At 38.5% G+C, this 24,996-nt stretch overlaps 2 long non-coding RNA genes across 2 annotated transcripts; both read left to right on the top strand.

Moving 5' to 3' along the window:
- The first annotated feature begins 3 nt into the window (after positions 1-3).
- On the top strand, positions 4-4,297 carry LOC150057195 (uncharacterized). The gene is made up of 3 exons (XR_016537059.1): positions 4-43; positions 2,248-2,307; positions 4,256-4,297. It is a non-coding gene; the product is annotated as an uncharacterized LOC150057195 (long non-coding RNA).
- Positions 4,298-7,187: 2,890 nt separating this feature from the next.
- LOC150057194 (uncharacterized) lies at positions 7,188-20,278 on the top strand. The gene is made up of 5 exons (XR_016537058.1): positions 7,188-7,333; positions 11,014-11,067; positions 11,482-11,589; positions 18,112-18,165; positions 20,201-20,278. It is a non-coding gene; the product is annotated as an uncharacterized LOC150057194 (long non-coding RNA).
- The last annotated feature ends 4,718 nt before the right edge of the window (positions 20,279-24,996 follow it).

Genomic DNA, 24,996 nt, shown 5'->3' with positions numbered 1-24,996 from the left:
AAAGGGGAAAGTTGTCCCAGTCCTGGCCGGCCCTGAACATCTGGTGAGTCCCCCATGTACTTCTCATCACAGTGCTAACCAATATGCAGTGTTGTAACCATAGACAATACCCATGGCAGGCACACAGTGTCAGTACAACCTTGTTTTCAGTTTTGAAAATAATCAGGCCACAATGGAACACACCAATAAACAACTGTTCCTATTCTCTTTGGAAGTCAAGTTGCAGGATCTACGAAGATAAATGAAGATGGTCACAGTGAATATATGAAACTCACACTAATTGAATGGAATGGAATCAGATTTCACATACAAAGTAGCTAATGGAGCCTGAATCAGTTCTTTATACCCCACACTTACGTTACCTTGAAAGACTCAGCATCACATCAGATAGAGGTCCTGCAGATCCTTTTATCAATCAGAGAGGTAGGACAGACAGCCACTAATACTGCAACCAAGTAGGGAACAGAGGAGCTATGGAAGCAGAAATGTAGAGGATATGTCATCTTGATTTCCTACATAGCATTGAAATGGAAAATAAGGGAAGCCACAAAGCCACAGTCAACACTGTGTAGATTCACAAGGCAAGATCTCTTGGCCAATGTTGCATGAAAACTTTGTTTGGCAGAGGTGAACATTTATTACAGTACCAAGCATCATTTTCCAGGAAAATTCAGGAAGTACTCTCTTGCATATACAATACATAGATAGTTTTTTATGAATTATAGATACTTTGGGAAAAAAGTAGGTGTGAGAATTAACATAGTATTTGACTGTGTATAATTTAAAGATAAAGTAGTGATCATAAGGGGAAGGAAATGTATGTCTAGAGAAGTCAGCCATGAGGGTCAGATACTGGAATATAGATAGGTATGCGTATAAAGTTGTACAGAGAGTGTGCATCAAGTTTGTGGGCAGTATTTTGAATGTCACAGTAGTGCACTTTTATCTGTGCCATTCCATCCTTTCACGAGTTGGGTGAATGACTAAGATGAGTGAGGAGAATGGAGTTTCTGTTGTTCTAGTGAGCCATAAAGAGAACTCTTAGAAAAATCTATAATCGGATCACCTCCATGAGACTTTATTCCAACCGATTGTGTATGTTTTCTAGAGCTCAGTGACAAATCACAATGAAGTAGCTTCTGCACTAACACTGTATTTGAGAGCACTGAGGGAGGGGATTCAGTTCTCCAAGGGCCCATGAACACTTGGCTCTGACTCAAGGATGAAGAAAATAATTGAAGCACAAAGTCCCATTTTGTTGTGATAGTTTTCTTGCCCATGGATTCATCCTCTAGTTTTCTGACCTACTTGGCACATGCCATTCTTTCTGTACAGTAAATACTAACATTTTTTGTCCAGTCCTGGGCTTGAGGTCAGGGCCTGAATCCTGTCCTTGGATTTTCTCAAGTCTAGAGCTCTACCACTTGAGCCTCAGCACCATTTCTGGCTTTTTTTTTTCTATGTGTGTGGTACTAAGGAATTGAAGCCAGATCTTCTTGCATTCTAGGCAAGCACTCCACCACTAGGCCAAACTCCCATCCCAATGCTAATTTTTTGACAAACATGAATCCAGGGTTTATGAGTTGATGCATAGAGTATAGACATCATTTATCTTGGGCGAATCATGATTTTAATTGCTGAAGTGAAGAGTGACTGGGTGTTCCAAAGAAATTACATACTCAACCAAAGAAATTATGGACTGTGTAACCTATGTGTTTGTGTATGTGTGTGTGTGTGTGTGTGTGATATGTGTGTTTATGTGTATTCATATGATTATGTATTGGTATTATGACATGCCCCTCTGCTCTTGTGCTCTAATATAATGCATTATCACTCAAACTCCACATTTGTAGTCCAACGTTTTGCTGCAGGATTGGAAATAGCCATTCAAAGCCATTTCTACTCTGAGTGCCTTCCACTTGCTATCATCAGATCTTCCACGAAATGTTATTCAGTGGTTCACCAGTCCATTCCCTGCCATTCTAAGAGAAAACAGAGGTTCACATGATGAGGCAGCATTGCCAAAACTTGAATCACTTCTATGCAGCTTCATCTAACCCAACGTTCTGAAGTCAAACCTCAGTACTGCAGAGAGGCCTGGCAGGGATAGCAGAGGTGGAGGTGTAGCTCTAATATCAGATCCCATGCTTGGCATGGAGAAGACCATGGTTTCAATACCCAGCAATGTAGATATTTTTCTGTACTGTTCTGGCTCAATTTTTGTGTATGTGTTTAATTTCTTCACAGTGTGGAATCTGACACCCAGAGGGGAAATGTATCCCAGTCCTGGCCGGCCCTCAACATATGGTGAGTCCATGTACTTGTCAACTGAGTGATAAACAATGTAAAGTGTTGTAACCGTAGACAATATATATGACAGTCAATCAGTATCAGTACATCCTTGTTTTAAGTTTTGACATAAATAGGACTTTCTTTGAAAGTCAAGTAGTAGGATCTATAAATGAAGATGGTCACAGTTCATGTAGAAAACTCACACCAATTGAATGTATTGGAAACAGATTTCACATAAAAAAAAACACTAATGGAACCTGAATCACTTCTTCATACTCCACTCCTCTGTTACCTTGAAAGGCATACTATCACATTGGATGGGAGCCTACAGATCTTTCTATCAATCAAGGAGGCTAGAAAGACAGCCAACAGTAGCACCAGCAAGTGGGAACTGAGGGAGTCATGGAAGCAGCAGTGTAGGTGGTATATCAGCTTGATTTCCTGCATAGCAAGTGAAATGGAAAATAAGGAAAGACACAAATCCACAATATATGTCCATAAGGAAAGAATTCTTTGTCAATCATTTTATAAAAGATTTCTTTATCAGAGGTCAACATTTCTTTGGACCAAGAACCTCATTTCTAGGAAATTCCCCTTTCCAAAAATAGTATATTTTGTGATTGTTTTTGATGAATTGTACCAACTTTGGGTGAAAAATAATTTTAGGAATTTCCACTGTTTTACTGTGTATAATTTAATGATTCAAAGCAGATCACACATATATCTAGAGAGGTCAGGATAAAATAACAGATACCAGAATATGGATATACATGTGTACAAAGATGTTCAGAGACTGAGCACAAAGAATGTGGAGAACTATTGGAGTGTCACGGCAGTGCGATTTTGTCTGTGCCATTCCATCCTTCTGAAAATTGGGTGAAGGACTCAGACTCCAGAAGAAAGTGAATTCTCCCGGTCCTTGTGAGCAGTGAAGGGAACTCTTAGAAAACTCTGATCAGACCACCTGGGCATGAGACACAGATCGAAGGGTTTGTACACATTTTCTAGGACTGCAGTAACAAAGGATCACAAAGGAAGAACTTGTGCACTAACAATTTACCTCCCACGACTGGGGATTATAGGTCTGAAAGTGGCTGTGAACATTTGTCTCTTGTTCGAGACAGTAGAAGGGAATGTCTCCACAAAGTCTCCCTTTTGGTTTGGACAATGTTTGGCCCATCCACTCCTCCTTTAGATTTCTATCCTATTTGGCAGATGCCATGTTCTTCTGTACAGTTAATGCAACCTTTTTCATAAATGTGAATCGAAGGTTTCTGACTCCATGAATAGTACACAGACGTCATTTATTTGGGTAAAGCCTTAAAGTATTGGCATCAAGACATGATTGTAATTGTTGAAATGAACAGTTGCTGGGTTTTCTCACAAGATCACATTCTTCATCAAGGAAATTACCAATTGTGTGTGTGTGTGTGTGTGTGTGTGTGTGTGTGTGTTCGTTCGTGTGCATTTGCTGTGGTATTTGGCCTTGTGCTCCTTTTGTTCTTGTGCCATGGGTGTTGCTTCCACTCTTGATCTGTACATTCCCTCATCAGCATTTTGCTGCTGAACAGAATTAGCTTTTCAGACACATTCTTTTCCTTAGTGACTTTGTTTTTGTCATTTGTCTTCAGTTCTCTCAGTACATGATCCAGTAGATCACAGAGGTCTGAGAGTGGTTCATCTACCCATGCCAGATCATCCTGAGAGCACAGCCAGCAAGGGATGATTGAGTCAGCATAGACAAAAGCAATCTTCTGTCCTCAGAAGCTTCATTCAGCACTGGGCCCAAACTTTAAGCTGCAGTTTCAGAGACAGGGATTGAAGCTATAGAACAGTTAGATACACAACTCAAATGCATATCTAGCGAAAACCATAGTTTAAACCCCCAACCTTTTAGGGAAATGCATTGTTTCTTCTCCCAGTGTCCCACTTAATTGTCTCTATGTTTTGTATTTTGTTATAGTGAGCACCACACATTAGAGGTCCTCCCATCTGAACTGAGCGCAAATGTTTGGTGAGTTGATTTGACATCTCAGTGTACAACCGTTTTGGAGTCTGAGGACAATACAGATTATACAGACAGCCTAGGAATATCTTTATGAAGTCATTTTGAATATTGACACAAATAGAGGATGATTGAGTTGGTCAAAAAACACTGGTGGACTGGTTGCTCTGTAGTCTAGGAAGCAACCCGAATTTTCATAATGTCAGTGCTTGTATGTTGTTTTCTATTAGCCAACGGAGGTGACAATCCTACTCAGAACTAACCCCGTGGTGAAATGGTGTGTAGAGCCTAGTATTAAAGTTCTTAATTGAGTGTGGGTTGACCTTGCATTCTCCAGAATGGTGATACTGAAAAGCCCACCATTATATTGATGGAATTCCTGCTTCTGGCCTACTGTCCATTGTTCCTATCTGAGAGTTGAAATCAGTAAAGATATCCCAGATTATTGAAGGAATGGAGGAAGCATAAAATTAGGGAATTCAGGGTTGAGTTCCTTTGACTTGCATTGAAAGTTACACAAGATGGAATTAGGCATTGTGGTAGATGTACTGAGAAAAATTCTTCCATCTTGGATGAAACCTTTAATTTTCTGAGGTCCATATTTAATATCCCCAAGAGATACAATTCCATTTCTATGACAAAATGGAATACTGCTTTTCATTTAGTAACATGCCTCTCAGTTTTGCACTGCAGTACCAGAGAAAATCACTCGAGGGAACACAAGAGCTGGAGATGTAGATGTAGCTCAAGTGGCAGAACATTTTCCTAGCAGGAGCAAGGCCATGATTTCAATATCCAGCTTGTATAAAACATGTTTGAGTTCCTCTCCATGGTCCAACTCAATTATCTGTTTCTAATTTTATTTCATTTCTAGTAATGTCACGACGTTTCCAGCCACTGCGGTTTGTGACTCAAACATTGACATTTGGTGAGTTGTCTATCATCTGAAAGTTAAACTGATTTCAATGTAAGTATAATGCCCAATCAATATGGCAGCTTATCAGAGAGTTCTCATGTAATCCTTGTGTGTATTGAAATAGAGAATGATAGCATAAATGAACACACACTTGATCATGGTCTGCTTTGAAGTGAAATCTAGCAACCAAATCCTTATTTACATATCAGTGCCTGCATGCAACTTTCACAGAGCCAACAGTGGTAAGAATCCCAGTTAGAAACAGTGAGAATGGTCTTAATGGTTTCTCAATGAAAAGAACAACAGATCTTTTTCATTCTCCAGAATTCTGATACCCACTATCAGAATTGATGAGAATCCTTCTTCTTAGGCTACCGTTCCTTGTCCATTTGTGAGAGGCAGTTAAAATAAAACAACCAAATAAATGAAAGGACAGAGGGAGTAGAGCAGACTTAGAATGCAGAAAATTAGAAGTTCTAAAGCACTGAGTTCCTCTGAAATGAGTTCCAACTAGCATTAAACTGCATAATATCAATAGCATTGTGCTAAGTTTACTAGGAAAGAAAATGACTTTAATCATGCATAAAAGTTTTCTTTTACAAAAGAAATTAATTTTCCTTTCCAGGGAAAAATGGAAATACCTTTGTTCATTTTGCTAAGTTATGTATTATTTCTATTCCTATGAATTTATTTGTGTTAGGTAAACTGTAGCCAATTTGAATAAAAAACTAAGACTATGAGTTCACATGGCATTTGACTCTATCGTTTAATCCTCTAGCACGGATGGAAAAGATCCAACAGAAGTTGGGACCGAAGAATTGACTAAAAGGTCAGATATCTATATGTAGATAAACAAATGTAAATATACATGGTTGTTAAACAGAGTGTTTCTGGGAATTATTTTCAAAATGTTCTCAGTGCAGCTTTTTCTGTAAAATTATTCCTTTTCCATGGTTGTTGAATAAATGAGAAACGAGTCTCACAAAAGTGTTTTGCTATTTTAGTAAGCAGTGAAGCAAAATTCCTAGACAATCCACACCTTGCTGATATATTAGATCCTACTAGAATTAGATTTGTTCCTTTGATGTTACAGCAGTGACACACAATTCCATGCATTTGTTCTGACCAAATGAATTTTTTCAAGGTGAAGAAATAAAATGTCATACCAAAGAGACTACAAGTTTGTTTCGTTGTGAAAGGGGTAAATAACATCTTGTACAACTCTTTCCCATATTTTTGCTGGTTATGCCCAGTTCTCTGATGGGTGTGCTCTTTCTCTAGATCCAAAACTTAATTTATGCATAATATTTTCATTGTCCACTTCATGCCACATTTTAAACACTGTGGTTCTAAGGTTGGTGACACTATGAACACTTTATAGACAGCATTTATACTGGTGTAAGAGATGAATCCATGGCATTATGATTTTATTTTACTTCTTACTGCTCACATGTGAATACAGGGATCATGAAAAAATTCACATTTCAAATAAAAGAGTTTGGAGACAGATTGGGTCCACCAGCATGTGGAATGGGGGTATTCTGATACTATGGCTTCTAGTCAGGGCTTCAGGAATATTCTGCTTTCTTGCTTATACCTGAGGCTCTGCTTCTGGAACCACACATACAGTGCAACATTTTACTGGATCCTTGGAGATGGACAATTACAAAAATAAATTTCTACCCTGGATGTTTTCATATTGCTGTCCTCTGATCTTTGCCACCTGTGTAGAGATAATTATACATATGAACCAAAAGCATGCACATCCATCGTACATTCTGGTGAAAGCCCAAGTGGAAAGATCATTGATCAAGCAAGCCTAGGCACAAAGATTCACATACCATGAACAGAGAGTATCACAGATAGTGCTCTGAGTTGAGACCTGAGTACTGGAGATAAGGGGTGTTAGGGACAGAAAAGCTAGAGATACAGCTCCATTGGCAGATACTTGTGTGGCATACTCAAGGTCATAATTTCTATACCTAGTAGTGTCAGAAAAAAATGTGTGATTTTTTTCCAACATGGTGCAACCTGATTTTTGTATATGTTTAATATGTCCACAGTGAAGACAACGACTTAACAACGGTTGTTTTTCATTCTAATGAAGACAACAGTAATTGGTGAGTTGATTTTCTTTAGTAATATATCATTCTGGAGGATAATGTGTCTTCAGACTACACAGGACTGCCTGTCCATATCTGCAGGTAATCATGATCTGGTTTGAAACTTATTAGAAAATGATAGAGTAGATCAAAATACACTGGCTCATGGGGTGCTATGAAGTCAAGTACTAGCATCTCAAATCCTTAGATCACCACAGTGCCTGTCAGCTAGTCACATGAGCCCAGGCAGCTGGGAATCCCTTTCTGAAACAAAAAAGTAATCCCAGCGGTCTATATGGCCCATAAAGGAAGACTATATCCTTCCTTCTATAGATGCCTGCAACCACAATCAATGGTAGCCCTGCTTCTAGACTTCTGTTCCTTGTCCCTATCTTAGTGGCAGGAAAGTCACCAGGGAATAGAGGACACCTAGAATGCTGATATTTAGATGATATCCAAGTCTTGATTTCCATTGAAATTAGTTGAACTGAAACCAGAAGAGGTTATTCTCCATCAGATCAGGTAGATTTATTGGGTCATAGTATTCTTAACTTTTAGGGAAAAGTCTTACCTTTTGCAAGTAGAAGAGTTTAATTTCTCTAAGACGCCTCCAATTGAGTTTCCTAGCTTGCATGGATACTGAACATAGCTATCCAAGTAGACAAATGTGGAGACTGAGAATTGTGATGTTCACGGAGGTTTCCAGCACTAGAGAACACCATTAACCTAGTTTCTATCTGATCTGAATACAGGGTGTATAGGAGTCTTTCTAACTTTGTTTCTTTGGATAAAACAGAAACTTATCTGGATAAAAGAGAAACATGCCAGGAAAGCAATGTTTCGTGTCCCTGTTGTGTTTAAGACACTGTAAAAACACCCACACAATCTAAAAGAACATTTCATTCAAAATGCTTTGGTATGAGATTTTTCAGATTGGGTGAAGGACAAAAGAATCCTGAAAGAGCAAGAAACAAAGAATTTGGAAAGAGCCACAAACAGGCTGCAGTTGGCAGGGCATAGAGGAACCTTCAACAGCAGGTGAAGCTGGTTCTACAAGTACCCACTCATCATCACTGTTGACGGAACCCTGCCTCACATTTATACGTGTTTCATGTTTATTCTGGTGGATATGGATGAATGTAAGAAGTTAGTCTAGGGACTTAATCAGGAATTTCTTGGTTGCAATGAAGATGTGTCCCTCTAGAGTGTAATTGTACTTAAAAAAGGGGACTATGCATTGGTATTAAGATGATAGGTCCTTCAATATGAATCCATCAGCTTTTCCTTTGCAGAAGTGTAATGTTCAGGTCACTATCACAGGAAAACTCATTTCTAGTTAAAGATGTTAGATATGAATTAGGATGATATAGATGAACATTCAAGGTCAGTTATTACCAGACTCGTCAAAGAAATGCAGTGATTGGCTTTTCCAAAGTTATATTTAATAACAGTATCTATGTACTTTTGTCCATATTGATAGCAGACACCTCAATCCCAGTGTACATTGTTCAGAGGCCCAGCTGCAGGTCTCTAGTTTATGGCCCTTGGGTTACAGCGTGAATTCTCTTATGATGTTGAACTTTCGGTGTTAGTGACAGACACTGGGATCAAGAACTTAAATAGTATACAAGAGATGTATACTAGGAGAACAAACTGAATCGGGAGGTAATAGAAACCATCACCAAATGCTGTATCCTTTTTGCATCTGAGAAGAAAGGCAGAGGAAGTAAACATTTTCCTATATGCAATAGGTGTTCAATGCATCATAAATTTATACAACTCAGTAAATTGTAAAGTCATATACAAACTTCCAAGTAATTGATTTACTTGGGCGTAAGGTTCCTGTACCTATAAGCTTCAGAATCATTTTTATACAATATTTAAGAATTTATATATCAGATCTGATATGTGATCAAATGTATGTTATCACAAGTGTGCATATATACATATGCAGAGATATTTATAAGGAGTGAACACACAAAACACATGAGTTAATGATAGCTAAGTGTGTAGAGCACATGATTGGAAGTGGGCAGGATGAAACAAGGGGAGAAAGGAAGAAGACGTTCAAATTTGTAAAACGACCCACTTGAGGGTTTGGAATTGCTGTGTCATTTTAACTGTCATGCTTGTCACTGATGTGTCAGGGGATGACATCTGTCTTCAGATGAAACTGGGTGGGGGAAGAACAGGTCATGAGCAATATACTTCATCTACCTTGCTCACATTAATAACATATTCCTTCAGAAAATATGAAGTATATTACCTATGGGTCTGTGTTGGAGTCCTTCTTGGACATCTAGGAGGGGGGTAAGATGGCGACGGAGCCCACAAATAATCCTGGGAACACAGACTCTGGAGACCAGACTCCAGACTCTCGGTGCAGTTCGCTAAATACAGATCGAGTGGTGGCCACCACATCACCAAATGGGGACCTCCCTGTGTATGACCGTCAGCCAATGGTGTCCTGAGACAGGCTCCACTTGCTAGGAGTACAGGGAACTCCTACTCCAGGCGGGAGGGACCAGGCGCCCTCTGGCTCTGGACTGCTTGCATCACTGAGAGTGTACATGCTGAAGCACAGGTGGCAAGCAGCATGGCTCCTAAACCACTAGCTACAAGTCCCCACAGGTCTGCAGTAGATTGCAGAAAGAAACAGACGTAGAGGCTAGTGAGCAGCAGAACTATTTGTATGAAAGATCAAGGTCATGTAAGTATCCCTTATAATATACAGCCCTGTCATCATGTGAAGCTAGTGTTTACAATGCCCCTGGGTCTAGCTGTGCCCCTCTGCCAGCTTGTTCTGATCCTAATCTCTAACAAACTGAAAAGACATTTACCCTCATACCACACTTTGTATTGTTTTATAACAATGTAGATATTTTTAATGGTGGGTATAAGAAATTGCTATGAGAAGTGGAGAATCTGGAACTTAGCTGTGAGAAAAGAAGAAATTTGGAATGAGAAAACAGGGCCATTAGAAGCTAACAGCACTGCTTTTACTTAGTTGCAAACAATGAGCATAAAAGTTTTGTTGTATGGATATGGCTTTCTTGTATGGAATTTTCCCAGACCAAATATGTCCCTTCCCAAACTACTCTCTCTTCTTTCTATGGAAAGGTTGTTGCCAAGTCTCAAAGTGACTGGATTGATATGGTAATAATGTTCATTCTTGGCACCACATACTCTGAAGATTATCCCAACCTGTGAATGGAGGATATTGCAGTATCGTTCAGAGCAAGTAATGACTCCATGGTTACTTTCTCTCCTCTGTCTTCAGTTACTTGGGAAAACTGGAGGTTTTGATTACATGTGATGAAGATCATGGATAGATGACTACCCTGCCTTCTCCTTAGGAAGTTGTGGCCTAGTGTCTTGGTGACTCAATGAGTAATGTGTTCTCTTTACCTTTGGAGATGACCTTGCACCTGTCTTCTTTTCTGACCCAGTGAGCTAGATACACAATTACTTTAGAACGCTTATTGTTAATATTTTATCACCAAGTATATTTCTTTGATAATCTTAAACTGTAATGTTGTGCTGATTGTGCTGATATGAAATCAAGTGTGAGAAGAATATCTCAGTTATAGGGAAGAAGCATAGTCCACTGTTTTGTGACTTGCAAAATAATTTGACCCAGAATATGAAGTTTAATTATTCATGTGATATCTGACTATATGTATTTTTTGTCCCTATAGCACATCTGCATTTGAATTTTGTTCAGCACACGATGATGACAGTGTGACTGAAAGGTAAGCTATAATCCAAGCCATATAATAGAGTGCTAGACAAATGTATATGTAGAAGTTTATGCACATATTTTATATGAATGTATGTACAGACACATGGACACATAAGTATCCACATTCATAAGGCTGGAGCTGAGCCCTTGTATTTGAAGAAATACAAACAGCATGAAAGGAGCGGTGACATGTGTGATGCAGTGCAATTCAGAAAGTGAAAGATTCTGTGTTGGATCACCAGTGCTGCTAGGAAAATGAAAGAAATATGCATCAGGAAGGGTCTGCCTGTCACACTGACTGTGTGGTATGTGGAAATTGGAGGTGATCCTATGTAGAAGCCAGCATGGAAAACAAGTTATTGAGACCCTTATCTCAAGCAGTGAGCCTGTCCTAGGAGCTCACAGCTGTATTCCCTTCTCCCAGGAGCACAGATAACCAGGTGATGATCTGAGGCCACTTCCAGACCTAGACAGAAGGAAGACCTTCCTGGAAAGACATCTACAGCACCAAATGACTTAGGCCATTACTCAGGTGGTTGAGTGTTTGCCTAGCAGGCAAACAGAATGCCCTGTCATCACACTCCAGTGTGACAAAAAGGGGAAGCATTCAGTAACTTTCCAACAAGCTCCTACTGGGCTCTGTAAAACATTAGGTGTGACTCCTTCTGTGCTAATACACCACTGACTCTGTACCCACCTCCAAAACTCCCCACCTTGTGACTACTATTCTACCTCACACTTCTTGACTATCATGTTGAGCTGTCACATTAAAGTTAGTATGTTTTTCAATATCATCACTTTGTTTTCATTTGCTTCAAGACACTTTAAATTTCTTTCTTGGTTTATCAGTCCCCCGATCATTCAAGTGTGTATCACTTAAGTTTCATGCGTTGTTTTGTCCTCTATCTTTTTGTATCTCTATTGCTTTGTAAAAATAAGATACATTGGTATATCCAATTTTTGTTTCAGTTTCTTCTAACCTGGTTATTAGCTTAACATGTGATTTTCTGGTAGAATGTATATTCTTCAGTTAGAAAATGAAATGTTTTGAAGTGTCTTCTAGACAAATTTGAAATGTGGTAAACTTTGATGTTTTGTGATTGACATTTTTGTCTGAATGATCCTTCCTTTCTAGCAATGGATATGAATGCATGTAATATACTCTTCAAGTATATGTCTCCTTGTAGGTCTCACGATGTTGGTTTTATAGAAAAGCATTTTCCTGTACTATATACCTCTATCTTTACAATAACTATTCCTGGTTGTTTATTTGATGTATTTGCCATAATTTCCTGCTCTTCTTGACATCTTTTTCCAGTGATTGCTGTAGTCTGGGTTTTTTTTACATATCAAGAACTGCTTGTTATTACTTTCATTTGATTTTTTCTAGACATACACTCTTCCTTTCCATCCTCACTCTTAAAAATGGGTATTCAGCAGCCAGCATATCATTGGGGCAGGGGTTTTCAAACTTACTCTACTACCATTGGCACTTTCATTGGATACAATAATGCATATTCCCCTAAGTTTCTGATTGATCAGAAGAGACATATTGCTCCCATTCTCATTTATTTCTGTCATATATCCTTGTTTCATTGCTTCTTTGTTATTTGGTGGCTGCCAACCCAGAGAAGGATTGATTCTCTTCTTCTTTGTGTATTGGCCTAAAATTGTAACCTGTATGACTGGCAGTAAGTTGACTTAGTGAGTGTCAGTAAAGATATGATTAAAATACTTGATTATCATCAAAGTACATATTTATTTCAGCTTGAAATAAATGCTTTTGGGCGGTCTGTGGTAATATTAACAATCTATTGTTAAGTGAAGGATAGTTATACAATCAGTAAATGTTAATATATCATTTTTATTATAATGAAAATGATGACCTAGTTTCATCTATCTTTTGATTTTATCTATCATTATGTATGGTATCCTATGAGGTAGCAATTTGCTATGAGTAGTGAAAATTGATCATTTGTATAAAGTAGATTGTTCTTTGACTGAACATGTATGCTAAAGTTATGTGTCATGCCTGCCTATGTATTCCAATACACTTCTATCCTGAAAATTGGCTGTAGGACATAATGTGTGATCTAGGATGGAAATGTGAGTTAATATCTTTGAAGGCTCTCAATGATCTGATGATATTTACATATATACATATCTATGCGTATTCCTAATGTCAGAATGAAGGCAAGAAATGTGTGCATACACAAACAGATGTCAACATGTTAAACAAGAAGTAGCAGAGCAATATGGTATAGGCATGAGATCCCAGCTGTGAGACATAGGTAGGAATACTATAGTCTGCTGTCATACCTAAGCAGTGAAGGAAACTCTATGGGAAATGTATGAGAGGTAAGAGATTTTGCCCCCAAAATGAAGAACTGTCATCTGATACTACAACTGAACTTCCTGAAAGAAACAAAAATGAAGGGTAGGGTCTAAATATACATACACTCTCACCTATGTGTATCTATGCATATTTGCATGTTGGTAAGTCCAGACACACGTGAATGGATAGTTACAGAAAAGAAAGTGGTAGAGATTAGAGAATTTAATTTTAAGTATTGATGACACTGCAGAGCCTTTGATATTTTTCTAAGATCCTTGGGCTCTAGTATCAGTAGATACCTTTCTAAAATCTTAGGTATTTCCAAGAAGAAATACCATGAATTCTTCTTGTTCCTAATCTATTGTAGTGGCCAAAACCAATTCAGTGTTATGCTATAAGACTCAGCAGGTTAAGAAATTTCTCTCCGGTGACTCCATTTTGTCTAGCTAGAGGATAAAGCAAGTTACAGGGGTTCTGTCTTGTCTGTCTGACTGACTGTCTCTGTTTCTCTCTCTCTGCCTATTCTCTGTGTCTCTGTGTGTCTCTCCCTGTCTCTCTCTATGTCTCAATGACTGAGAAAAGGTTGGTCATTAGGGTTTTTTAAATTTGATGTGTATGTTCCAGAAATGCCTTACTGTTAAGGTGTGTTTTCAGCCCCAAACAAAAATTTGCCTAATTATGTGCTGGATGTCTATCTCAAGAGATGATGATGAAAAGACCAGAGAATCTTTTCATGCCCATGATCATCCCTGATATGTCTCATTTCATTGCTGTGGGAAGGAGGCTGGCTAAAATAGAATGACTTGCCTAGGATTTCACATGTTCTGGGGAAAACAGACAGCTGAAGACAGCTCCCTCATACCATTTGTGATATTTTTAGTGGATGAGAAGTCTTTTACCATCAAGTGATGGTAGGAATTTTATGTGAAAGGTAATACCCAAAGCATGTCTGTGTGTTTGTTTGCACATATATTTTGTAGATTAAGGTAAATAACTCATGAACTACAAATCCTTTTATGAATCAGAGTGGCTGAACAGACAGAGGACAGTAGTGCTAGCAAGGAGGGGAGAGAGGAAGCAGAAATGTAGATGGTTGATCAGCTCCATTTTCTTCATAGCAAGGGATATGGAACATAAGGAAACCCACAAAATCACTGCAAAAAGTGGTTTAGGGTCATGTGAAAAAAACTCCTTTTACACCTTGCAAAAATCTTTGTGTATCACATTTCATTGGAGAGAGAGGCCTCATTTCTAGGAAAACACAGGAAATAACCCCTAGCATATAAAGAGTATTTAGACTTAGTATTCAGCTAGTTATAGCTGTTTGGAGAGAAAAAGTAGTTTTAGGAATTTCCATTGTATTTGACTCCGCACAACTTAATGGTTCATGTTGGTAATGAAGAGCAGAACACTCAGAGATCTACAGAGGACAGCCATAAGAGGTCAAATACCCAAATACAGTCAGACTTGTGTAGGAAGCTGTAGCGAGATGAAGGAACATGTTAGTGGGAACCATTTGGAAGGTCAGGGAAGTGCAATTTTGTCTGTGCCATTCCATCATTTTGCAAATTGGGTGAAGGACTGAGACTCCAGTAAGGAGAGGGAGTTCTCACTGTCCTGGTGAGCAGTGAAGAGTTCTCTGCTTCTGGCCTGCCACCCATTGGTGCAATGTGAGAGTAAGTCAGTAAAGACATCCAGGATTACTGAAAGTAAGGAGGGAATAGAAGGAACAGAGGAAGCAGAATATTAGGTATGACCTCAGGGTTGAGTTCTCTTGAACAACATCATATTGAAAGTCATACAAGATTGCATTAGGTCCAGTGTTAGGCTACTGGGAAAAATTCTTCTACCTTGGATTAAGACAGTCCATATTTAATTTCCTGAAGAGATTCAACTGCATTTCTGTGGTAAAATGAAAATACTGCTTTTCATTTGGTTCTGGTCTCTTAGTTCACACCAGAGTACTCGAGCACAGTGCTAGATGGAACAAAAGAGTTGGAGATGGAGCTGCAGCTCAAGTGGCAAACATGATCCTAGCATGAACACAGACATGGTTTAAGTTCCCAGCCTCGTAGAAAAGTTTGATTTCTGCAGTATGTTCCAAATGAGTTTTCTGTGTCTTATTTTATTTTATTGTTTAGAGATGACACAACGTTAACTGCAATTGCAGTTTGTGACTCAAGAATTAACATTTGGTAAGTTGTGTTATCTGTCATCTGAGTGTAAATTCATTTGTAGTGTGAGTTTACTGTACAATCTATGTGACAGCTTATCAGTATCCTCATGTAATAGTTATTTTTGTACTGAAACTAAGTAGAAATTGATAGAGTCAATTAGTACATACTTGGTCATGGTCTGCCATGAAGTGAAATTAGCAATCATATCCTTATTTACCTATTATCAGTGCCTACGTGCAACTTGCACTGAGCTAATAGAGATACGAATCCCAGTCAGGAACAATTAGGTTGTCTCAGTGGTTCTGAGGTGAAAAGAGTTGTTGGGCCTCTTTCCTTCTCCAGAAATCTGTTTCTTAGACAGGCCCACTGTCAGTTCTGATGAGAGTCCAATTTCTCGGCTGTTGTTCCTTGTATTTTGTTGATAAGCAGTTAAGAAAAGAGCCAAGTTAGTGAAAATAAGAAGGGAGTAGAGCAGACTTAGACAGCTGAAAATCAGATTGCATAAAGGATTGAGTTTCTCTGTAGTGAGTTGCATGTACAATTAAACTACATGATACCAATAAACATTTTGTTAATTTTAAGAAAGAAAATTTCTTTACTTGTGCATAGAAACTTTCTTTTGAAGAGATAACAGTGTAAATTCCCAAAGAAATTAATTTCCTTTCTAGGGAAATGTGGAGACAGATTTCTAATGTTCAGGGAAAATTTTCCAACAAAGGAAAAGACATTAACTAAGTTTCTATATCATCTCGATATTGTGTGCCTGGGAATCTTTCTAACTTTGTTTGGAAAAACAGAAATATATAAAAGATACGTTTCATGTCCCTGTTGTGATTGAGATACTGCAAAAACACTAGCACAATCTAAAGGGCATTTCACAATCCTTGGACACACACTACCAAATCCCCACTGTTGACTACACTTCTGTCTTACACATCTGGAATATCAACTTGAGCTACCACATAAAAATTAGTGTGTTTTGCAATAGAATCATTTATTTTTCTATTTGCTTGAAGTATTTTTACTTTCTTTCTTGGTTTATCAGACCTCTGATTGATCAAGTACTTATCAATTTACTTTCATATCTTATCAAAATCCCTAAAGTCTTTGGGGTATTTGTAGCTCTGTCTTTATAAAAATAAAAGATACATAGAGCCTGTATCCTAGCTACTGAAGTGTCTGAGAACTGTGTATCGTGGATCAGACACAGCCATGGCACTAAAGACCTAGAGATTCCTACCTCCCATTAACAACCAAAAAAACCCCGAAGCGGTGCTGGGGCTCAAGAAGTAGAATGGTAGCTCTGAGCTGAAGAGCTCAGGGACAATGCCCAGGCTCAGAGTTCAAGCCCCTTGAATATCAACCAAGTGATACAATCCTTTTTGGACGAAGCAGTGGAGATCTAATTAGTAATATCGGTGGGAAACTCTGGAATTCTTATCCAGTTAACTTCCTGAAAGCCAGAAGTATGGCTCAAGTGGTAGAGTACCTTCTTAACAGAGAAAGCTAAGGGAGAGCACCCAGGCCCTAAGAGGAAGCCCAATATTACCTGCACATAAACACAGTAAAAAAGAGAAAGAAGGAAGTCCACCTCCCTATCAGAGACAGTCACAGGCCTGATATGAATGGATGGAAAGAGATATTCCAATATGGCACCCAAAAGGAAGCAAATGTAAATGTACTCCTATCTGGCAAAGAAAACTTGAAAGTATTACAACATGAAAGTCATTTCATTTTGCTAAAGACACTGCAATGATTAACAACAAAAAGGCAACTAATCCTCAATGCACCCAATTTGACACAACAGACATCGCTGAACATAAATGAGTAGATGGATCCCAACCATGTTAGATCCTTTCCAAAGAATCCGCAAGAAACCAGATTCAACTGAAGGCCAAGAGCCAAAGACAGCACATATCTGCAGAATATTCCACACAACATTCTCAGAATAAATATCATCCCAGCAACCCTCAAGCTTTCTACAAAGGAAATTAATATTTAGAGCATAGAGGCAGCATTATTCTCTTTTTCCCTTTCCCTTCCTCTAATATTCCTCTACAGTAAATATTCAAAGAGGTTTCTTGGCAGAGTATAAAGGAAGTCTTAACAATCACATATAAGAAAAGACAATGCGGGCCGGGAGTTTGGCCTAGTGGTTAAAGTGCTTGCCTAGCATGCATGAAGACCCGGGTTTGATTCCTCGGTACCCCAAATACATAGCAAAAAGCCAGAAGTGGTGCTGAGGCTCAAGTGGTAGAGCTCTAGCCTTGAGAAAGTCTAAGGACAGTGCTCAAGCCCTGAGCTCAAGCCCAGGACTGGCAAAAAAAAAAAAAAGACAATGTTACTGTTTGCTATCATAATATGATGGAATTCAATTGGAAATAGACAAAAGATAAAAGACAGAAAATATTGAAATACATAGAAATGGAACAAAATGCTTTGAATGGTTAATTGATTATTGAAGAAAGAAAGGATGGATATGTATTCAAGTCTATAATAACCATTAGAGAGTCTGACTATGGCATTTGGTTTCATCCTATAGGGACACCTCATCCTATACCACAACCAAACTTGACGAAACAAACAATAATGAAGGGTAAGGTCTAAATATATATATATACTCTCATCTATGTGCATCTATGCATAATAAAATGTATGTAAGTACAGTCATTCATAAAAGGATAGTCACTGAAAAGAAAGTGATTAGGATTATTGAACTTTATTTTAGGTATTGATGACACTGCAGGGCCTTTGATATTTTTCTAAGATTTTTGGGCTGTAATATCAGTATATAACGTTCTAAAATCTTAGGTGTTTCCAAGAAGACATGTCAAGAGTTATTGTTCCTAATCTATTGTTGTGTTCAAAGGCAATTTAGTGTTTTGTTGTAGTTATCCTCTGATAACTAGAGGATAAAACAAGTTACAGTTGCGAGCTCTCTCTCTCTCTCTCTCTCTCTCTCTCTCTCTCTCTCTCTCTATATATATATATATATATATATATATATATATATATATATCTCCTTGTCTCTTTGTCTCGATGAATGAGAAAAGGCTTATTATTAGGGGATTTTTAATTTGATGTGTATTTTCCTAAAATGCCTTACTGCTAAGGTGCGTTTTCTGCCCCAAACAAAAATTTGCCTAATTATGTGCTGGATGTCTATCTCAAGAGATGATGATGATGATAAAAAGACCAGCGAATCTGCTCATGCCCATGGTCATCCCTGATGTGTCTTATTTCATTGCTGTGGGAAGGAGACTGTCTGATATAGAATGACTTGCCTAGGATTTCAGTTGTTCATGGGAGAAGTGGCAGCTGAAGACACCTCCCTCATACCATTTGTGATTAATTTAGTGAAAGAGAAGTTTTTTATCATCAAGTTAGGGTTGAAATATTATGTGAAAAGCAAATATTACTAAACAGCCAAAGCATGTCTGTGTTTTTGTTTCCACATATATTCTGTAGGTTAAGGTGAATAAGTCATGAACTAGAAATCCTTTTATGAATTAGAGAGGCTGGAGAGACAGAGGACAGTAGTGCCAGCAAGGAGGGGAGAGAGGAAGCAGAAATGTAGATGGTTGATCAGCTCAATTTCCTTCATAGCAAGGGAAACAGAACATCAGGAAACCCACGAAAACAGTGTAAACAGTGCTTTAGGGTCATAGGAAAAGAACTCCTTGTGAATCTTGCATAGGTTTTTATTTAGCACAGGTAATCATTTCATTGGAGAGAGAGGCCTCATTTCTAGAAAAGCACAGGAAATACCCCCTTACATATATAGTATATGTAGAGTTCGTTTTCCGGGTATTATAGCAATTTGGGAAGAAAAAGTCTCTTTAGAAACTTCCATAGTATTTGACTGTGCATAATTTAATGGTTCATGTTGATAATGAGGAGCAGAACATACATAGATTGACAGAGGACAGCCATATGTGTCAGATACCCAAGTATATACAGAGTAGTGTAGAAAGCTGTAGAGAGAATAAGCACCGTATTTGTGGGAACAATTTAGAAGGCCAGGGAAGTGTAATTTTGTCTGTGCCATTCTGTCTTTTTTGCAAATTGAGTGAAGGATTGAGACTCCAGTATGGAGAGGGAGTTCTCCTTGTCCTGCTGAGCAGTGTAGAGTTCTCTGCTTCTGGCCTGCCACCCATTGGTCCAATCTGAGAGTAAGTCAGTAAAGACATCTAGGATTACTGAAAGTAAGGAGGGAATAGAAGGAACAGAGGAAGCAGAGTATTAGCTATGACCTCAGGTTGAGTTCCCTGAAAGAGTATTTTATTGAAATTCATACAAGATGTCAAGAGGTACTGTGGTAGGGGTACTGGGAAAAATTCTTCTACCTTGCATGCAACTGTTCCATATTTAATTTCCTGAACAGATTCAACTGTATTTCTGTGGTAAAATGAAAATACTACTTTTCATTTGGTTCTGGTCTGTTAGTTCACACCGGAGTACCAGAGCAAAGAGCTAGAGGGAACAGAGGAGCTGGAGATGGAGCTGTAGCTCAAATGGCAAACATGATCCTACATGAACAGAGTCATGGTTTTAGTATCCAGCCTTGTCGAAAAGTTTCATTTCCTCTGTATGTTCCAAATCAATTGTTTGTGTCTTATTTTATTTTTTAGAGATAACACAACGTTAACTGCAATTGCAGTTTGTGACCCAACCATTAACATTTGGTAAGTTGTATTATCTCTCATCTGAGTGTAAATTCATTTGTAGTGTGAATTTATTACACAATCTATATGACAGCTTCTTAGTGTCCTCCTGTAATCATTTTGTTTGTATTGAAACTAAAAGAAAATTATAGAGTCAGTTAGCACATACTTGGTCATGGTCTGCTGTGAAGTGAAAAGTAGCAAGCATATCTTTATTTACCTATTATCAGGGCCTCCATGCCACTTGCACTGAGCCAATGGAGGTAAGAATCCCAATGAGGAGCAATGAGGTAGTCTCAGTGTTTCTGAGGTGAAAAGAGCCGGTGGGTCTCTTTCATACTTCAGAAATGTGATATTTGGACTCTCAGTTCTGATGACAGTCCAGCTTTTGGACTCTCTTTTGGTGAGAAGCTGAAAATCAGATTGCATAAAGGATTGAGTTCCTCTGTAGTGAGTTGTATGTACAATGAAAGTACATGATACCAATAAACATTGTGTTAGGTTTACTAAGAAAGGAAATTTCTTTACTTGTGCACTAAAGCTTTCTTTTGAAGAGATAAAAATGTAAGTTTCCACAGAAATTAATTTCCTTTCTGGGTAATAGTAGAATTCCTCTGTTTATTTAGCTAAGTATGGAAAAATTTAAATTCTACAAATTCAGTAGTGTTTGGGTAACTTGCTACCTTGAGTAAGACTATGAATGTAGATGGTATTTGACTGTATATAATTTAATTCTCTAGCTTGGATAAAAATGATTCAACAGAATTTGGGACAGAAGAATTCAAGCAAAGGTCAGATATCTATCAATAGAAAAACGTACATAAATATATATGTTATGAAACAGACTGATCATTTCTGGGTACTTTCCAAATACTTTCAGTGTACCTTCTGTCTGTCATATTACTCCTTTTCATTTTGATGAGTAAATGAGAAAGGAGGTGCACAAAGTGTTTTGCTATTTTAGGGAGCAGTGCAGGAAAACCCCCCAAACCCTGCACATTGCCAATGTATGACAACCTACTACAATTGGTTATGTTCCTTTTTTCTGACGGCAATGACATACAATTCTATGTATTTATTTCCTGCCATAACAATTTCTTCACAGGTGAAGAAATACAAGTGTCAGTTCAAAGTGGCTATACAACTTTGTTTGATCTTTTCCGTAGTTTTTTGGCTATGTCTGATTCTTTGATGGGTATTCCCTTTCCCTAGGTCTGGACCTTAATTTTTACATATACCTTTCATTGTGCACTTAATGCCAACTTTTAAAAACTGTGGTTCAAAGTTTTGTGTAACTATAAACACTGTCTCTGTACCATTTATATTGGATAATCAGATGACTCGGTGACATTATGACAAGGTCCTTACTACTCACATCTGTGAATACATGGTTCATGAATAAATGTACATTTTCAATGAAAGAGCTACGAGACAGAGAGTTAGAGAGAGAGACTCCATACATATGTGGCTGAAGGACGGTACTGTGATATCCCTTCAAGTCAGGGCTCCAGGAATGTTTTCCTTTCTTACTTATCACTGAGGCTCTGCTTCTTGATACACACGTGCAGCACACCTTTTTGCTGATTCATTGGAGATGGCCTACCACAGAAAGGATTTTCTACCCTGGATGGCGTCATCTTGCCATCCTCTGGTGGTCTTCCCCCCACATCTACCACACCCCTGGAAAGCAGAATCACATCTGTGAACAAAAGGCTTGCACATCCATCTCGAGTTCTGGTGAAAGACTAAGTGAAAGTGTCATTAAACAGGCAAGCCTAGGCATGAAGGCTCACCAGGCCATGACTAAAGGTGTAGCAAGGACAGGGCTCTGAGTTGAGACTTCAGTACTGGATGAAGGTTTGGCAGGGACAGAAGAGCTAGAGACATAGTACATTTGAAAGACGACCTGTGTAGCACACACAAGGCCATAGTTTTCTAACCGAGAAGTGTCAGAAAAATGCATCACTTCTTCCTACATTGCCCCACTTAATTTCTGTATGTTTCAATATATCCACAGTGAGGACAGCAGCTTAACCAAAGTTGTTGTTCATTCAGATGAAGACATCAAGAGGGGGTGAGTTGACTAATTTTAAATTTTATTTTATTTTTGATTGTTGGGGTAATGCATAGAGGGGTTACAATTACATCTGCCAGATAGTAGATGCATGACTTCTCACACAATGATACCCCTTCTCATGTTATTGTGCCCATGTGCCTTCCTCCTCCCAATCATCTTGTTTTTTCTACTTCCTTTTTCTATTTCAAACAAGGAAATAAACGTATATACTGTGTGCCAGGTTACAAAGCCAGATACAGTAACAATATGAGATTAAGCATAAGGGGAAAAAAAGAGAAGAGAAATAACATAGTACATTAAGAACAGCAATCACACAAGATAAAGCTCTTGTTTCCATATCCTAGAGTTCCTTTCATTTAGTGTGAGTTGAGTTTTTGGTCATCTAAATGATAAACCATTTTGGACAATGATGAATTTTCACAGTACACCGGACCACCTATCCATATCGCATGGAATCATGATATGTTTTGAAACTAAGGAGAAATGATAGAGCAGATCATAAGACAGTGGCTCACGGAGTGCTGTGAAGTCAAGAACTAGCACCCAGAATCCTGAGATTATCACAGAGCCTATGAGCTACTCACCAGAAGCCCAGGGACCTGGCAATCCCTTTCTGAAACCTAAAGGTAGTCCCAGGTGTCTGAAGAGCACAAGAGGAAGAAGCACATTCACACTGAATGGGAGTCCTGCTTTTAGACTGTTCTTCCTTGTCCCTAACTGAGGGGCAGGAAATAGAGCTGGGAGTTGAAGGCAAGTGGCATGCGGAAATTAGATATAACTCTTGAGTCCCTTTGAATTGAGTTGGGTGCAAATAGATGAGGCTGTTATCCACCAGGTTAGGAAGATTTATTTGTTTATAGTGTTATTAAACCTTGGATAAAAATCATCTTTTGCAGGTGTAAAAGTTTAATTTCTGCAAAAAGCCTCACTTCAGTTTCTTTGCATGTGTGGATACTGAAGATACCTAATAAGTAGAGAAATGTGGAGACAGATTTCTGATGTTCAGGGAGAGTTTCCCAGCACTAGAAAATGACATCAACTAAGTTTCTACCTCATCTCGATATTGTATGCCTGGGAATCTTTCTAATTTTATTTGGACAAAACAGAAATATATTAAGATATGTTTCATGTCCCCATTGTGATTGAGATCCTGCAAAAACACCAGCACAATCTAAAGGGCATTTCACAATCCTTGGACACACACTACCAAATCCCCACCATTGACTACTCTTCTGTCTTACACATCTAGAACATCAACTTGAGCTTCCACATGAAAATTAGTGCGTTTTGCAATAGAATCATTTATTTTTCTATTTGCTTGAAGTAATTTTTACTTTCTTTCTTGGTTTATCAGACCTCTGATTGATCAAGTACTTATCAATTTACTTTCATGTCTTATCAAAATCCCTAAAGTCTTTGGGATATTTGTAGCTCTGTCTTTATAAAAATAAAAGATACATAGAGCCTATAATCCTAGCTACTGAGGAGGCTGAGAACTGTGGATCTGGTTCAGAGTCAGCCCTGGCACTAAAGACCTTGAGACTCCTACCTCCCATTAAGTACCAGAAAAAAACAGAAGTGGTGCTGGGGCTCAAGAAGTAGAGTGGTAGCTCTGAGCTGAAGAGCTCGGGGACAATGCCCAGGCTCAGAGTTCAAGCCCCTTGAATGAAAAATATCAGATATACTTTTGATTTCATTTTTTCAGCTTCTTGAGATCTGGTTATTAGCATATGATCTTCTGATAGAATATATATTCTTCAGCTAGAGGAACAGGTGATGAAGAGAGTTTTTTCTAGTCAGTATGTCAGCTGCACTTCACGAGATGGTACAAATGCAGTCAACCAAAGGATAGAATCCTTTCTGGAACAAAGAGGTGGAGGTCTAAATAGTAATATCGGTAGGAAACTCTATGAGATTCTTATCCAGTTAACTTCCTGAAAGCCAGAAGTATGGCTCAAGTGGTAGAGTACCCGTCTTAATAGAGAAAGCTAAGGGAGAGCACCCAGGCCCTAAGAGGAAGCCCAATAGTACCTGCACATAAACACAGTAAGAAAGAGAAAGAAGGAAGTCCACCTCTCTAGCAGAGAAAGTCACAGGCTTGTTGTGAATGGATGGAAAGAGATATTCCAAGAATGGCACCCAAAAGGAAGCAAATATAAATGTATTCGTATCTGGCAAAGAAAACTTGAAAGTATTACAACATGAAAGTCATTTCATTTGGCTAAAGGCACTGCAATTATTAACAACAAAATCCTACTAAGACTCAATGCACCCAATTTGGCGCAACAGACAGTGCTGAACATAAATGAGTAGATGGATCCCAACCATGTTGGATCCTTTCCAAAGAATCCGCAAGAAACCAGATTCAACTGAAGGCCAAGAGCCAAAGGCAGCACATATCTGCAGAATATTCTACACAACAGTCCCAGAATATGTATCATCCCAGCAACCCCCAAGCTTTCTCCAAAGGAAATAATATTTAGAGCCTAGAGGCAGCATTATTCTTTTTCCCTTTCCCTTTCTCTAATACTCCTCTACAGTAATTATTCAAAGAGATTTCTTGGCAGAAATCTTAACAATTGCATATAAGAAAAGTCAATGTACTCTTTCCTATCATACTATGGTGGGATTCAACTGGAAATGGCAAGATAAACTGCAGAAAATATTGAAATAGATAGAAATCGAA

The sequence above is a fragment of the Megascapheus bottae genome, chromosome 11, assembly GCF_031878675.1.
Source record: "Megascapheus bottae isolate mThoBot1 chromosome 11, mThoBot2.hap1, whole genome shotgun sequence".
NCBI classification, from domain to species: Eukaryota; Metazoa; Chordata; class Mammalia; order Rodentia; family Geomyidae; genus Megascapheus; species Megascapheus bottae.
Note: the sequence above shows the minus strand (reverse complement) of the source record. Positions and strands in the feature narration are given on the sequence as shown.